The sequence below is a fragment of the Condylura cristata genome, unplaced genomic scaffold (genome assembly GCF_000260355.1).
Source record: "Condylura cristata isolate star-nosed mole 26May11 unplaced genomic scaffold, ConCri1.0 scaffold00004, whole genome shotgun sequence".
Classification (NCBI taxonomy): Eukaryota; Metazoa; Chordata; class Mammalia; order Eulipotyphla; family Talpidae; genus Condylura; species Condylura cristata.
In genome coordinates this window covers 31,404,363-31,417,142 of record NW_004567105.1, presented here as the reverse complement: position 1 = coordinate 31,417,142, position 12,780 = coordinate 31,404,363, and the positions used below count along the sequence as shown (strand labels likewise).

Genomic DNA, 12,780 nt, shown 5'->3' with positions numbered 1-12,780 from the left:
ATACAGAACTAGGGTACAGGCCAGAGGCTCAGGGACGGTGAGAGGCTTCACCAGAGACAGAGTGGGGAGCAGAACAGGCAGATCCATGAAGTATACTGCTGAGGGGAGCAGCGGGCGGGTCAGGAGAGGTCTGCCTCACCATGTGGATCTCCTCCGGGGCAAGCGGGGATAGAACTCATGCAGAAGTGGCTTTAGCTTCTCAGTGCTGTGCTTTTAACCTGCTGCGCCACCAGGGAGGGCCTCTTTTTTCCATTTTAAACAAGTTTATTTAAACAAGACCCATGACTTAAAGGAGAAACTATCTAGAATCAACTTCTTTTAGAATAATTTATCCCTACTAAAGACAGATTGCCCTATTGCCCTATATGAAATAGTTACATATAAAATACATCTAAAACTGTTATAAAATTGTCCTGGCTTTATAATAATAAATGAAAAACATTAAAAGTCTTCAGTTAAACAAAGAATGCAATAAGTTTTATGTGATTCCTTCTTTTTTGTTAGTGAGAACAAAATGGCATACTGAAATATAAAGACAAAAACTAAATAAGCATAGCACTAAAGGAAAAAAAGGGGTTATTTTCACAGAACCAGTATTTTCCCCCATCCCATCCCCACTTGACATCAATGTCAAGTTACCACTGGACATTTAGTTTAAAAAAATCGTGCTTGTGCACATACACCAGTTACTTCATGTACAGTAAAGGAATGTGGAAGGAGAAAATGAAAGAATAGAGAAAGTGTACTGTAGTGCTGAGGATTTATGCAACTGAACTGCGGGCTTTCTAATTGAGAATGTCTACTTGATCTGGAAGAACAGACTTTGGAGTAAAGTAGCAGGTTTTATGAAACACCCCCATGTGATGATGCTGGAACCTGTCAGTTGTATCTTCAGCCGCCACCTCCAAAGGTGTAGGTGTGTTTGTTTCACTGATTGGCAGCTCATCAAATCTGAGTGTGATTTGCCTCACTGACAAATTCTGTGGTTCACAATTGGCTTTTATCAGCTTACTAAGAGGTGTGCACCTCTTACGCTTAAGATGCACCACGGCCATCCTGACCGACCACCTTCAAATTAATATGCTTGTCCTCAGTCTTGGTTCCTTCCTTGGGCATTTCATCGACCATGGCAAGTACCAGAGTCTCTTCAGCTGCCACTTCACCATAGAGCTACCAGCTTTACAGTCTCTTTAAATTAACTTTATACTTCTTTGTTCCAAACTTTATTGTCATTGATACCTTATTCTGAAAATTCTTGATCCAGTCTTTGCAAGTGAAAATATTGCCCATGTTTTAAATACTAACTTTATTGAGTTTCTGTGTACCTATTAGTCAGCCAAAATGATGCATTCTTACTCACTTTCTGAAATTATAATGCCTATAATACTACTTTCTGTATAAAATCAAACTTGAGTTTGTCCTTTCAGTGTTAATATGTTACATGTTTTATCTCCTGTAGAATTTCATGGATTTTCACAGGCCAGAGTTATTCATTTTACTTCTGTATCTTCACAGTGCATAGAAGTATTCATTGTACAAATGTTTACTATTTATGTTTGTTTTCCATAATTTAGATCTGATTCAGGGTAATTAGTGAAAAGATATATGAAATCCTCATATAGAGGACCTATATATACATACACCCTCATGTATATATAAAGAAATAAGTATTTTTTCAAACAGTATATAGCACCTTTATTTACATTTAACTATGACATATGATATTTACATTTAACTATGACATGAGATATGATCTGAGCTGTTTTGAAAGGCTCTAGTGTAAAGTTTAGGCTGAAGCAAGAAATAATGGAAGAAGGAAGCAGGCAATTTGGGTTATACAGGTGAGATAGGATGATGGTTTGGGCAGGATGGTAGCAGAGACTGTTGAGCGAGGGGATCAGATGTGGATACATTCTGAAGGTAGAGGCAATGAATTTATTTGCCTGAAGACTGGATATAGTGTGAGAGAAAGGGCTCGAGGATGATTCTGCTCCTGGAATGTCAGCTATATAGAAGATCTCAGAGAGTAATCTGTCCAGTTAAGAGTGGGGGTGCTCCATGTTTATTGCTGCTTTATTTACAATTGGAAAAACATGGAAACAGCCCAAATGCCCAAAAGTAGATTAAAAAGTTGTGGTACATATATACAATGGAATATTACTCAGCAACCAAAAAAGAGAAACACATGTCTTTTGCAGCAACTTGGATGGAGCTGGAAAAGATCATGCTTAGTGAGATAAGCCAGAAAGAGAAAGAAAAATACCACATGGTTTCACTCATAGCAGGAGTATAATGGACCAGTCGGAAAATAATAAGAATAATGAACAGCCATATACCAGAGACATTTTGTGGGGGTGGAGTGGGGAATGGGATCAAAAAGGGGGGGGGGGGGGGAGGGAAGTGCATGGGACTACGGTGATGGCACATGGGTGACTCGGTGATGGGAAACCCATGGGGATTACAATTGAGATAAAAAAAAATGTACAAATGATGTAAAAATAAACTACTATATTAAAAAAAAAGTGGGGGTGCAGAGGACTGCTGAGTATAAGCTTCCAAATCGAATGGACAGAATATCTGACTTGGACATTTGAACGTTATATTATTAGGCATATAGCAGTTATAATGGAGCAAGTAAAAAATGTAAGGATAGATAAAAAATTAACTAAGAAAAAGACCAGGAAACTATTAGTCTCAGGAAAAAATGAGCTTTTACAAAAAGTTACATAAACATAGGTAAATCTTAACTTTACAGGAAACAATACTTTTATGAGATTAACAGTGTAAAAACAAACCAACTGATTTAGAAAAAAAGTGATATAACTGTTACAGGACAGGGAGAGGGGCACCACCAAACCCCCAAACCTGCATGCTCTAAATAGGTTCTGCCGTCCGCAGCATCAAGACAAAACATATAAGGCTTTAATGAAAAGGGACTTTAATACAGTGAGTGTACAGCACAGAAGACAAAGAATATAACTTCTAAATCAAACACCTGAAGTGACCCATCCCCTTATGGGCAAAAGTCCACCCAAAGGGGATTGGCCCAAAGCAAGGCCTGAAAGCTGCCCCAATACTAAAGCACCTTCTGGCCGGGACCCATAGAAAAGGGTCAGAAATAGCCAGACAAGTCTGGGAGGAAAAGAGCAAAATCAAAATCAATATAAACAGTGCCACAGTCAACCTCCCCAGGGGTCTCTCAACCACATCTCTTTCAACCAGTCCAGGGCCAAGAAATGAACATGGTTTCTTCACATGTCTCCCTTTGTTCCATGTGGCTTCCTCAGCTCTCCTTCTGGCTTTTCATCCTGCTTCCTTCTTCAGATTCTTTTTCTTTTCTTTTCTCTTCTCTTCTCTGCTCAGCTCCACTCTCCTCGGTGTGGCAGAGAACCTGGAACTTCCCCTTTTCCTGGGGACCACCCTGTTACATAGCTACCAGAAGGATGAGGACAGGGGATACACTGAGAAAAACTAAAGAAATCCTCATTTACCATAACAGCAAATCAATGGGTGAGGTAGACAATTATCTAACCAAGAAATAGGATTATAATCAGTCCCTAGATGTGGCAATAAATACAGGGAAAATCAATAAAATTAATTGAAAATGTAGGCTACAGGGTGAGGATTCTCAAGTTTTAACAAGAGGAACATTCACATTTTACTGGTGCTCCCTAGAGTTCCTCCCCATTTTACTAGAACCCCCAGGGATCTTAACTGAATTGGTGAGAGCAGATCCCATGAATGTACATTTCTAACAAGTTCACTGAATGCCAGAGCTGTTGGTCCAAGGTCCAGACTTTGAGAAGTGCTATAAAAAGAAGAAGTTTCACATTAGGCAAAAAAAAATCTTTTCTCATTATATTTATTTTAGTACAGCGTTCCTCAGACTTAGCATAGCTGCTCATTGGAATCAGCCAAGGAGATTCAAAAACTCATGCTGCCTAGATCCCATCCCCAAAACTGTGATGTGATTGCTTTGGGGTATAGTCTGAGGTTGCAACAGGTGATTTTAATGTGTGACTAAGATGGAGAACAACTTATCAGTATACTTTTATTTTTATACATGCATATATTACTTTGATTTTTAATATAAGATTTACCATCTGTAGAATGTGCATGAGAATGGGAAGAATGCAAAACTAAAAGTTAGATGTGGAAATATGTCTATCTGGTATGAACATTTGTCATGAGCCAGCTTTGTCCTTGGGAAAGTCACTGAATCTCTATGGGCTTTAGTGAACTCATATGTAAATCAGATACTGAACTAGTTATTCTGAAATGCTCCTCCCAACTTCATATCATAGTATTGTAATGTCCTATGTTATAAATCTGAAATTGTAAAAAATATTCAGCAGATTTCTGGATACTTATGATAGTATTTAGTATGATACCGACAGTGACTATTATTACTATTTAGGAAAGTACTACACAGTTCCACTATGTATTTAACTAGTATCAGTTTTCAAGTACTCATATCATCTTCACCATTACCTATTTATTGCACTCAGTACAATAAATAAAGATGGAAACAGTTGAGATGATTTTCTTCATGATGGCGGAGCAGAACATTGATGCTATTTCTTCAAAACATCATCTGCTAAATTGTACCCAAGAACGTAACTTCATAGTCCACCCTGTGGACTATTGTGGACTGTGAGTTATTTTCCTAATAGTGATGATGAACAAATCCCAATCTATCTTCTGGTACCATAGCTCCTTCTGCAAGCAGCACCTTGTAAGATGTCTGCTCCTGGCTAATTTTAAGGAGGAAATGTTTGGTCACAAATTCAGAAAAACAAAGTAATTGATTAAAGTGGTAGTCAAGCTCCTTAGTGAGTTTACATTCCTGAAAAGTCTTACCTTGATTACTCTAGAAGCTTAGTATAATTGTGCTGTCAATTCTCGATCATGAGTACTAACAGAGATATTTGCAGAATGAGGATTGATATGGATAACCCCGGGATTTTATACTGTCTTCAGAGTGTTTTATATAGAGGGAACCTCTAATATGCCTTATGTTTCTTTAGAATAATATAAAATCAGCATTTGTTTCTTGAATCAATATAGATAACTGTTATTATGTAATTAGTCTGAAAAAAATCAGTTTCTCATATAACTACAATGGCTTGTGAAGAATAAACTTTACATAAATGAACATCTCTGGGTGTCCATGTGTTTGCCTGTGACCTTGACCTCCTATCACTTATGGAACTTTTTTGCCCAATGGAAAATCAGAAACTATAGTAATTCAGTGTTGAAAAAAAAAGTGCTTTCTAAAATGAAACCAGGTCAGAGCAATGTGCCATAATATTACAGGTGGTTAAAAATGAACTGAGAAGTCACCATCTGGTGGGAGGCATCTCAGGGAAGCAGCTACCTTCTATTGGACATAAATAGAATGCTAGCGTGCTGAGCTATTTCTTCTTGCATGGTTGCGATCATGTTTTCCTCTCCCACTGAAATATGCCCATGTTAGAATCTCACGCTTTTAGAACGGATGTTCTTAGCTAACTCTGGACTCATCTCATCAACTACTTTGTGTTACTTTAGACACATAAGAGACAGTCCCTTCTCTTAGTCCCTCAGCCTGCCTTACGTTTCCAGGTAAACGAGGCATGTGCTATTAAAGTTACAGCCTTGATTCTACCCTACTAGCAAAATAAATTTAGAAATTTTAGGTAAGGTGAGAGAACATCTCAGCACCAAGAAGAAAGATTGGTGGGGTGGCAGGATCTTGTAATTACTGCAATCCCAGTAGCTCTGTAAAAGGACTAAAATGTACACATCTGCTTTTAGAGAACAGTTTATATGGGACTGGAGAGAACAGATCTGTTTTCTTGCAGAAAAACATTGACTGTCATTTGAAATCACTTGAAACACATTTATAAAAGACATTAAAAAGTGTGTAAGGAACAACAACAATGCTGACTCTACTTGAATAGTGTTTTACAAGTATGTTCACAAAAATGATCATATTCTTGTGAAAGTCATGTGAGGTAGGCAAAGTAAGTAGAGGCCCTGTTTTACCCTTGAAGAAACTGGAATTTGAGGAGAGTAGAGGGAGTACCAGCAATGGTATATTAACTAGTCTATGGTAAGAAGAAAGGGATGGGAAAGAACATGCATTCGGTTGACTGTAACAACTACCACTACTGAACACATTATGTTCCAGTTACATGATAAGCATTTATTAGGCTACTAGTGTATTATAAAAACATCACAATTTTTTATGCTTTCCCCCTTGGTTTAGTTTTCTTATGTAACTGAATTTATTAACTTCTTATATCATTGATATTTTTATACTATTTCTATTTGAAATCTCTCTGCAGATGTAGTTCCTTAGTTTCTTAAAGTCCACAGACAACTATCTACTAATAAGGGAAATAAAAAATAGATGCAAAAAATTTAATTCAGCAAAAAATTTAGAGTAGATGATGATGATGAGAATCATCATTTACTGAACAGTTACTGTTTGTCAGACACTAAGCTAAATGTTTAGGTTTATTCCCTTCGCTTTATTTATTATTAAGGGTATATAGTGCATTTTGTTTGTTCATTTGTCAGTACTTAGCCATTTGAATTATAGCCACTTCATTGAGCTATTATGAATAATGCTATTAAGAACATTTGTACAATTTTTAGACATGTTTTCATTTTTTCTCTGATATATGCTGAAAGAGTAGCATTTAAGGACCATCTGGTAATTGCATATTTAACAATTGAAGGACTGCCAAATGGTTGTCTAGAAGGCTCTACTATTTTCTTTTTTTCCCATTATCACCACTCCTTATTATACTTTCTCCCGACCCCCTCCCTCTTAAACTCACAGACCTCACTTTATTCGTTAATATCTGCTAGTTTTTAATAATTATTTTACTTGGCCAAATATCCACAATGTAAATGCCCAGTGTTTGTCTTTGTCTGACTTGAATTACTACATATAATACTTTCAAAGTCTTTCCATTTTGCTGTACATGGCAACATTACTTCTTACTTTCTGGCTGAGTAGAATGCCACAATGTGGATAGACCACATCATCTTGATCTGGCCATGTCCTGTCTACTGAAAATAGTGCTGCAATAAATATTGTAAAGTATGTACCTCTTTCAGTTGAATGTTTCATGCTCTTTGCATATATGTCCAAAAGTGAATTGCTTAGTCACATCGTATTTCCATTTTTGGCTTTTTAAGGTAAATTCAGATAGCTTTATGAAATGGCTGCTCCGGTTTATATTCCTACCAATTATATATTAGGATTGCTTTTTCTAGCATACTCTGTAGAGCTTGATGTTGGGGGTCTTTTTAATAAATGTCATTATTATGGGTGTGAGACAATGTTTCATCTCATCGTAGCTTTAACCTGACTCTCCCTTATCAGAAATGTTGATGAACATTTTTCCATGTATCTGTTGACCTTCTGGATATGTGTTTTGCTGAATTATCTGTTGAGATCTAATGTCCACTTATCATATGGGTGCATTTTTTTTTAATTACTGAAGTTCTTTTTAAATATATCTTGGTTATTAACTCCTTGTCAGTTGTATAATGTATAAATATTTTCTCCCATTCAGTAGAACATATCCTTAACCATGTGTGTGTAATATATACATACATACATATATATGTATGTATGTATGTATATGTATGTATGTATATATATATATATATGTATATATTCTGGATGAAAGTCTTTTAACTTAAGTTATCCCTAATGGTTTTCCCTTGTCATAAGGGCCTAGTCTCCAAAAACATTTTTATCATTGACATCATGGTGTCATGGTGTATGTCATCAATGCTTTCTTCTATATATTTTATTCTTATAGGTCTTATATCTAAATCTTTAATATATATGGAATTTTTTTCTGTGCATGGTAGTAGAAAGTAACCTGCTTTCATTCTTTTACATGTGGCATCCAGCCTTCCCAGTACCACTTGTTACAAAAAAATCTCTCCTTTCCCCATTGTTGGGTCATAGCTGCCTTATCATAAATTAAATATGTATTTGTATTATTTCTGGGTTTTCAAACCTGTTATATGTATTTTTAGGCCAATACCATATTGTATTAGTCTGTATTTGATCTAATTAACAAAGCAAATGTAATTTACCTCATTTAGACATGAAAAATACGAGGCATAATGAGATTGACTTGCCTAAGATCACACAACTAGTAAGTGTGTGTAGGATATAGCACGGTGCCCTTAATACTACTCTTTTGAAAATTTTCTCTTGGAGTAGAAGTCAAGCCACCACCATATTTTTTGTGGTTGCTGTAAGGTAATGTCACCATGTTCAGTCACCAATATAGTCTGAGTACAGTTATTATAAATATCCAATGTTGGGTTACAACAGATTAAAGCACAGCACTTTGAAGCTAGCCACAGCCACTTCAGTGCAAGTTCTAGTTCAATCTCCAGTGGTGGCCAGGAGCTGACCCACGTGGCATAGCTGACCTCTCCTGTCTGGCCTGCTGCTCCCCTCAATTTTGTCAGTCTACCTGTTCTGCTCCCCACTCTGTCTCTGGTGAATCCTCTCACCACCCCTGTACCTCTGGCCTGTACCCCAGTTCTGTATGCACAAATACATAAGTATTTAAAATAAATAAATATCCAATGTCAGATAATGACCAGAATGCTGATCATTCACATTCTTCACATTCAAATCTTCCCACTATTCCCACAAGGGTCTGCTGTAGACTGGACACTTGCAAGTTGGTAGTGACCAAGCCTTTCTTCCTTGCCTCGCTTCACCTAGCTTATAAACTATGGTTTCTGATTTTCTGTTTCCAACGGAATAAAAGTTGAGAAGGGAATAATATCCAAGGAAAGAGAATTCTCTTCTATGACTATTGTGGCTGTAAGGTGGCTTTGTGTTCATGGCATTAGATGTGTAACTTTGATTTTGTCCCATGAGACATTAACTCTTTGGAAGTCTGTCACCCTGAAAGTCTCTCAGCTTTACTTCTCCTGATCTGCGTGAGTAGATTTTATTTTGGCATTTAGTTATTCTCTTCTGCCTCCTGGAATACTTCAGCACACCTCTCCTGCCTTTCTTCTGAGACCCCATCACCTAACTTCCACAATTGAGCAGCATTTAGCAAAAAATGCAAAGCTGTGTGAGAGAGGTGGTCTGTAAAACTAGCTTTCACATTTTCCCCTCATCTCATTGTTCTTTTGTAACATGAATTTTCTACTCCTCCCATGAAGAAATAGGATTTCTTTTCCTGCCTTTTGAAATGGGGATGGTACCGATAAGATGTGGCAAAGGTGATGTTATATGACTTCCATGTTTAAGGTTTAAGAGATCTTGCAGCTTCTGTTTTTACCCTATTGGAGTCTGAGTCATCATGTAAATGAGTACGACTACTCCACTGGAGGGAGACTGGGCCAGACTCCAGGTGTTGCAGCATGCCTGCTTTGGTGTCAGAGGTGGAAGTAGCAGAGCAGAGACACCAGTCAACAAAACAGGAATGATCCAGCAATTCTGACTCCTCTCCATGATTCAGAATGGCTAGCAAACAAATTATTGTTGTTTTTTAGGACTTATTTATTTATGCCTATAGAACTGGAGTGCAGACCAGAGGTGCAGGGGTGGTAAGAGGATTCATCAGAGACAGTGAGGGGAGCAGAGTAGGCAGATCGATGAAGTACACTGTTGAGGGGAGCAGTGGGTGGGCCAGGAGAGGTCTGCTGCGCCATGTGGTTCACCTCCGAGGCCGGGGATCGAACTCACACTTAAGCGGCTGGGGCTAGCTTACCGTACTGCATCCTAACCCGCTGAGCCACCAGGGAAGGCCACAAATTATTGTTTTTACTTTCAGCTCCCATAATTGGTTTTATGGTTGACAGCATGCATTTAATCTTTACCCGACGTACCCTTGGGTAATAACCAGTGCTGCATTCTGCTCCTAAGGCCATTGGTCAATCCCTCCTGCATATTTCCTAAGCAGAGTCAAATGGGAACTCATAAAGTTAAACAGGCACTTAGCACATTGCCCCAGAAATGCCACGCCTAATCCAAGAGAAATGAAGACATATTAATATAAAGATCTGTATGGAAAAGCTTGGGACAGCTTTATTTCTTCATAATTGCCAAACACTGGCAACAACCCAAAAATTCACCAGGAAGTGAGTAAAACAGATTCATCCGTGAACTACTGATGAATCACTCCGTCCGGAATTTTTATACTGTACTAGACCTTTTGATGACACCTCAGACCCTTAAGATGCTTCTTTTTCCCCCTCTGTTCTTGCTGCATAATCTCTACTGATCTACCTTTGAGTTCACTAATTCTTTCTTTTGTCATATTCATGCCTTGCTAGTTCAGATGTGTTTCAGGCATGAACTGTAGTTAGCAGGGAATATTGCCACTACCTGAGATTCTTCACTGAGAATGAAAGAGGTAAAAAGAAAGCATGGTCTTTCTCTCTCCTACTGTCTACACACCTTCCAGTCCTCACAGGCTGAATTAGACAAGAAACCACTAGGAAGCAAGCATATGAGACAAAGACTATGGGAATCAACTTCCAGGAAGGACAAAGGTCAGAAAAATAAATTTCATAAATTATAAACAACAAGTACATTTGCCTACAAAAAAAGTTATAAGATTTTGCAGATAAAAAAAAAAAAGGAATGCCCTGCTAAATTTTAATTTCAGAGTTTTTTCTTTAAGATTTATCTATTTAGGTATATAAGAATGGGGGTATAGGCCAGAGGTGTGGGTGGAGTGAGTAGGGTGAGATGATTCACCAGACATAGTGGGGACCAAAACAGGCAGACTGATAGAAATACACCACTGAGGGGAATAGGTCAGGAGAGGTCTTTGCTGTGCCATGTGGGTTACCTCCTTGCACAAGGATCAAACTCCTGCTGCAGTGGCTGCAGAGAGCTTCATAGTGCTGCACTTTAACCCACTGCACCATCAAAAGGGACCATTTGTTTTTTGTGTGTGTGTGTTTTTTTTAAGAATATTTATGTATGCATACAGAGCTGGGGTACATGCTAGAGGTGCAGGGGTGGTAAGAAGATTCACCAGAGACAGAGTGGGGAGCAGAACAGGCCAACTGTTGAAGCACACTGCTGAAGGGTGCAGTGGGCGGGAGAGGTCTGCTGTGCCATGTGGGTCACCTCTGGGGCAGGGATTGAACTCATGCTGAAGTGGTTCCAGCCTCTCAGTGCTATGCTCTAACCCGCTGCGCCACCATAGAGGGCCTGTGTTTTTTTTTTTTTAAGTAATTTTTTACTGTAAGTTTGTTTGTATTGGGTATATGTATAACAAAATTATTTATTGTTTATTTAAAATTCAATTAGCTGTTTGTCCTTTATGTGGCAACTTAGCTTAGACCAGTAAGAACTCATTTTGAATTCAGTCCTACAATCCAATCTGCCTTTTCTTTTTACCACCCTACAGCTTTTTTTATCTTTTCCATGCTTACTTCTACAAACGTATCTCCCTTTCCAGTCCAGGAGTTCCTATGGGAGATAGACCTATCTTGGTCATCTGTATATTTTATTTTCCTCTTTCACAGAATCACTCTCAGAATCCGGCAATGTCTTATATGCAAACGGTGCTTGTTGCAGTTTTCGTTGAGTTTGTTAAGCCCCTGTGAATATTTCATTACACCTAGCTTTTCATTAGATGTTTTTTTAATACCTATCTGCTAAGTCACATATTAACTTAGATGAAAGTCGGATTGATGTCTGGTCAATTTTCTTAGGCATTCAGACTCCACTTTCTGCCTGTTCTGTTCCTTTCATTCTTTCCTCTTAGAATTCCACAGTGAGCATCTAACAAAACTATCACCCAGGCATCTTGCTACACCGGTTCCAGGTTTCCCTGAAACAAGTGACTGAGCACTGGGTCAACACAGCCTTAACTAAACAAAACAAGACAAAATGAACCTTTTAAGATGTATTTTGATCTTCACCAAAGCATTAAGAGGAAAAAGAATCCCTGCTCTCCTATAACAGACTGAAAAAGACTCCTAAATCCTAGTGAGATAAGACTACATTCCTGAGAATAAAAGCTTACTTTCTCACTGATTTTGTATTTTTAATTCCTGCTGATTCTTTAATTCTAGAGTAAGTTATCAATAGATCACCTCTTTGAGGATTATGTGCAGGACTCCAGTACTTAGTATTATTAATAAGCTCTTTATACACACACATACAATATTAATGCTTACTAACTTTATTGTTTTCTTACCTTTTTGTTTATTTTTACGCAGTATTTGATTTCTCCTCTCAGGTGTAGACCCCATTCACCCCATCACCACATCTTGTGAGCTGTCACCATAGGCCTGTGCTCTTCCCTTCTGTTTTAACCCCTCTCCCTCCTAGCCCCCTGATGTAGGTCTCAGACCTATAGTTTGCCTGCAGGTTTCATCTTTTTCCCTGACCCTGTGTTTAGTTTCCATAGAACCTCCCTATAAGTGAAAACATCTGGTATTTTTCTTTTTCCTTCTGACTAATTTCACTGAGCACAAACTCTTCTAGCTCCATCCGTGTTGTTTCGAATGGCATGAATTTACCTTTTTTGATCACTGAGTGGTATTCCATTGTGTATATGGAACACATTTTCTTGACCCACTCATCTGTCTTCAATCATTTAGGTTGTTTCCATATCTTAGCTCTTGTAAATAGTGCTAATGCCGAATAACTTTTGAGTAGCTCAATAGTTGTCAATTATTTTACCTCTTTACAAAAATTTTAAAATTCTCTCTATTGGAATGAACATTGCAATTATGTTGAGCATCAGCAAACCTCAAATATATATATATATA

The 12,780-nt window shown here is 38.0% G+C and overlaps 1 pseudogene; it reads right to left on the bottom strand.

Moving 5' to 3' along the window:
- Positions 1-785: 785 nt before the first annotated feature.
- LOC101633010 lies at positions 786-1,134 on the bottom strand (annotated as a pseudogene).
- Positions 1,135-12,780: the final 11,646 nt, after the last annotated feature.